Source organism: Nycticebus coucang, chromosome 15 (genome assembly GCF_027406575.1).
Source record: "Nycticebus coucang isolate mNycCou1 chromosome 15, mNycCou1.pri, whole genome shotgun sequence".
NCBI classification, from domain to species: Eukaryota; Metazoa; Chordata; class Mammalia; order Primates; family Lorisidae; genus Nycticebus; species Nycticebus coucang.
Window position 1 is genome coordinate 85,647,691 of NC_069794.1, and position 5,610 is coordinate 85,653,300.

Below are 5,610 nucleotides of genomic sequence, written 5' to 3' on the forward strand. Positions count from 1 at the left end.
CTCCAAAGACCAGATGCTATCTAATATCTGCAACAGGCATAAAAATTTAGCAAAACCATTCACTCTGTTTATGGTTGAATGTCTTTGACCAGGGCTAATTTTTTTTAATAGTCTGGCTATCACTGCAAATGTATATTTTCCCAGAAAAATTATAATTATGGCATTTAATATCCGAAAACCAAGCTTATGTAACACTTCCATGTACTGGAGGCATCAATGCCAGGTCTCTTGGCCTCATTTAAACAAGCAATAATTAACCTAGTCACAGCAATTGTAATAAATAGAACTAAAGTTAAGCAAGCTATAATTTCTCTCCCTGCTGTTATGCATTTTATTTTGTATTTTTTTCTTTACCTGGAGCATATGTCTGTATGCATGCACGAAGACCTCCAGAAAAAGCTATGCAACAAGGTTGTAAAAAAAATAGCAAATCATTAAGTCATAAACATGATGGTGAATCTATAGAATTCTTCATCACATCGATTAATTCAGAAACATCAAGAGTTACATGCCTTTGAATGCTGAAACTTTCATCAATAAAACAGTGGAAATGTTAAATCTTGGCAGACAGGTAGAACATGTGGTTGCTCGAGTAGTGTCTGCTGAAATTTTCAATAGTTTAATGAACTTAAAGGAGAGCAAAGATTCATTCTCAGGAGCATTGAAGTTATTTCATATGCCGTAGAGGTTTAATTAATGACTTCTCTGATTTCCCCAAACTTTTAAACTTGGTGTTTTGCACCATTGGTTCCAGTGCCAGCTGACTGTGTGGCCTGCAGCAAGCAGCCTCCCCAGGCCTGCCACCCAGAAAGCTAGCACCCCTTCCCCCTTGTCTGAGAATTCATAGCCAGGTCAGCAAAGACCCAGGGAGACAGGCAGCTGTCATTCTGCGCCTTGTGATGTAGCAGGAGAAATTCTTAAACAGGCTCTTCCTTTATTTGTGGATGAAATGTCCCCTTGGGGCAGAAAAGAAAGGAAAAGGCAGGCCCCCTAAATAGTAATTGTCAGAATCCTCCTTGCACCAGGAGGGTGAGAGTCAGGGTGATCAAGAGATAAGAGACTTTGAGCCAAAAAAATCTGGGAAGGAATCTTGTTTACTAGTAGAATATCTGAGTAAGTGACCTCGCCTTCCTGAGCGAGGACCTCTTTTATCATCTGGTGAAATGGAACCAATAAAAAAGTGTATGTAGAGGGTCTTATTCCAGGATACAAATGCTGCAGAGAAAACAACCGAAACCAGTTGTTTACACCAGGAAGTGGCAGCAAGTTCTGGCAAGTGGGCGGAGCCTGAATTAATGTGGTTAATACATTTAAGCTGGTTGAATACAAGGAAGCTGAAACTTTGTTTTCATCATTAATTCTGTGTATACCTCTATTTTCTGCCTTCTGAAAACATTGGATGGTGGCGGGAGACAAAGTGAAGTCCTGGAAAGAAGAAGGCGGTATTAACGGAAAACACTGAGCTGTCCTTCCGTGTGAGCTTCATTTTCTCTTCTTTCAAAGGATGTTTACTTCAGGTACAGGAGTTGTATGGATTGGAAATGTCATACCCAAAAATGTATTGCTGATTCAAATGTTTTATATTAACACATCCATGTAATTTTACACAGGTGAGTTGACAGCTTGTTTAAAATCTGGGTGAGAGAAGCTTAACGCATTTCGTTGAAGCAGCTACCATTTGGAATGATTTATACTTATGGGAAAAAGGACGTTGTTGATAATATTCATTCCATCGTTTGAAGATTTTAATTGTATATTTATTTAATGTTTTCTGGAATACATGAATTTCTTGACAAAATTTATTAAATAAAAGGGATGCTTCACCTGAGCACAATATAATGAGAATTCTGATAAACCATCACATATCTGGGGTTTTTTAAGTGAAAAGCACCCAAGAGAACTTTTAAATATCTATCTGCTCTTCCCTATAATTAGATTTGATAGAACTGAGCGCCTTAAAAAGCTCAATAAATGGAGCCAGCCCAGCTAGTGCTCTGTAGCTTCACACAGCGGAGTGTGTGTGTGTGTGTGTGTGTGTGTGCGCGCGCGCGCGCGTTACACAGAGGAGGGCTTCCCCAGAGCAGGAAATGAAAAGATATTGCCGTACTAGGCAGCAAAACAACAGATGCCTGACATTCATTGATTCCTGGGAGTCAGCAGATGGGCAAGGACCAACATTAAAAGTTTCTGAAAAGAAATACCTGAAGGATTCCTAACTCAAGTGATTCTTACTTCGGGTAAGGAATCGCCCCAGAAATCACTAATTTGTGGTCTGCCCAGAAGAGAAAGGAATGAGAATTGTTTCCATTGGAAAAAATGAATGACCTGAGGTTGTACAGCTCATTGAGGACAGGTATCTGCATCTCGGGAAAGACATCAGCAATTTACCAATGAGAAGAGTTCTAAGTAATAGTATCGCAACAGAAGCTCAGGAGTTTCTCCTGATGGCTTCTTGTTTGGTAAGTCTATTTCTGTGTGATGTTTGTTAATAATTTGGCAATTATGAGGTAAATTGGACCAAAATGGATGGCCACACTAATGATTCACATCACCACAGACATCCTAAGATTCAAATGACCAGCATTTTAAGCAAACATTTTCAAAAATTGAGGTTTCTAGACATTTATCCACTTATTACTATGTAGGTAAAAATGTGCATATGTATAAGGCTCTTTTCATCAAAGCTTCAGCCTCCGACTCAGCCACCTTCAGCCAACACCGAATGCTCAGATTACTCACGCAGGACTCGTAAATGAAATTCATAGATAATCTGCAAACCTGATTTCAGCCAATAGTTCCCATTTCTCTCCTCAGCAGATCTTTCTGAAAGCTCCTCTCAGGTGGAGAGGCCTTTGCTATTAGCCTCTCTCTGCTGGTGGGAACGCTAACAGGCAAGGGCGAGGCTAAAGCACGGAGCCCAGGGGGCCAGGAGGAAAAGCAAAGGCCCTGAAATCCTCCAGTTTCCTTGCCGCATCCTAAATCATCAAGGTGGATGGAAGCTGCTCATGCAAAGTGCTTTCCCTGCACTCCCCAGCACACCCAGCAAAGACTGAAAGCACCATATCCTGCGCACACTTGTTCCGAAATTGCTCGACAGGCTGCAAGAGGAGGTTAAATCAAAGCCTGATTTGCTACCCCTGCCAGACTCCCTGGTAGTATTAGCTATCTTTAAAACATATTTCCATGGCAACTCGTTTAAAAATGTATTTGACTAGAGAGCCTTCTCTGTGATGAGAGCCAGAACAACCCAAGTGGCCTTTTCTGGTCAGTGCACTTTGCCGCCAGGAGAGCAAGTCCGAAGCAGATGGTTGGTAATGGCAGGAGAGCCTCTCAGGCACTCAGGATGCTCGGGGCAGGGAGCATCTGGTGTCCCGGCCATGCCCGCTTCTGGGTTCCAGGGGACCCAGCTTGTCAGCTTGCCCGAGTCACTCTCTTCCTGTGGAGCAACCTCCTCAGCCTCTTTCCTGAGCTTTTCCAAACCCAGCTCTGCTGCTGAAGTCCAGCCTCCTGCTTCTGGCTAATTGTTTTGAGCTTGGCCCAGATGCTAAGGCTAATCAGAATTCGATTGTTCCACAGGCGAGGAGCAAAACCCTGTTCTATGAAAAGAAAGAAGGACCAAACGCTTAGTTCCTGTACTTCACAGTGAGTAGCCTTCTCGTCATTGCCATCAGTCTTGGCTTAGGTCTTCAGCATGGTGCCTTGGCATTCTTGAATTCTTAACCTTTTAAGAAAAATCATAATTTTTCTTTTTTTGTTTTGATCCAGGGTTTTATTTCAAATGTTTTTTAAGTTTATTTTAGATCAATATGAGTGTACCTATGATCAGATTTCTAATATTGGAGTTGGAGTTGAGTCCTTCACCCAGGAAGTGTGCCAAGTACCCATGCTTTGTACCCATTAGGTGGGAACTTAGCAACCCCTCCCCCTCCCAACTTGAATTGAGTTTTTCTCATATGTGCGCACACTGTTAATCTACAAGTTTGAACTTAGTGTCAAGTACATGGGATGTTAGTTTTTCCATTCTTATGAGACTTAGGAGAGTGTTCTCCAAATTCATCCAAGTTGTAAAAAAAGATGCAAAATTTCCATCTTTTCTATAGCTCAGTAGTATTCCATGGTACATATATACCACCGTTTATTAATCTAGTCACGTGTGGAAGGGCACTTGGGTTGTTTCCACATCTTTGCAATTGTGAATTGAGCTGCGATAAACATTTGAGGGCAAAGTCTTTATGATAAAATGTCTTTTTTTTTTCTTTTGGGTAATTCTAAACTTTCCATAGAGGTAGCTTTTAAGGCAAAGACCTACACTGACACTCCCCCACCCCTGCCACCCCTTAGGGCCAACGTGAAATATTAAACTCCTGGCTGGAGCTAGCTTTTTGCGAGGATTACATTGACAGAGGGGGCTATGATGCGGTGACGTGGCTGCAGCAGTAGAGACCACTCCCCCAACTGGTGACTCCCCTGCCAGCGAGATGCTGCTTATTGCCACTTTTCTAGTTTGAGACATTATCGTCTAAGTGAGATGTGTCTCTCTGTAAGCATTAAGTCCTTTTTGAATTAAGGCAAGATAAGTATGAAACAAATAATAAAATAAAATACACAAGAGAGTCCAAAAATAGGTCAATAGATCAGGAAAACCAGCTTGGAAAGCAGATTTTGGCCCTAAGATCTTGGGACAAGTACATTTCACTGAGAAAGACAAATCTTGAGTGTTCTTACTTATATGTGGGAATTCAATATTAAAAATAACTAATCTCATGGAGACAGAGAGAAGGAGGACAGTTAACCAGAGGCTGGGAAGGATGGTAGGGATGAGGGGATGGCTAATGTGTACAAAATTACAGTTGGATAGACAGGAGAAACAATATCTGATAGCACAAACTGACTATAATCAACAATAAGTTCAGATGCACTTTAAAATAACTAGAAGAGTGGAATTGGCATGTTCCTAACACAAAGAAATGATAAATGCTGAAGTGATGAATACCCCAATTATCCTGATTTGATTATTCACATTGTATGCCTATATCAAAACATCACCTGTACACTACAAAAATATAAAACTATTGTAATTAAAAATAAAAACTTAAGGGGAAAAAAAGGAACATTTCACTGAAAGGAAAGTGGAGGATTAAAAACACCTAGAATGAAAAAGAACAGGTTCAGGTTGAGTTTCCACACAGTAGGAGGTGTCAGGTTTGGAAGGAGACTCTATTTTGACAGATCTTCTGGAAGGCAGAAGGGTTATCTCAAACACTCGCCCAGTATTGGGCCAGCCCTGGGTCTCAGTATACCCTGCTCTAATTTAGGCCACATCAATATGTGGCTGGTGTCCATTTCAGCTATCTTCATGATAAATATTGATCACCACCATGGATTACTCACTTAATAATCTTTATAGATCATTAGATGGTTGAAATGAGCAGATTAGCCATTTGAAGATCTATTTATTTATCATGCATGGCCATAGACAGCGAATCCACAGGGAACCTGGATCTTCCATCTCTCCCACCGCTGTACACTACCTCATGACTCCTGCTGGTGTTTTCATGTGACAGTGAGTATACTTGCTCTGTAGTCACTAAAAGTGTCTGAATTTTCTGA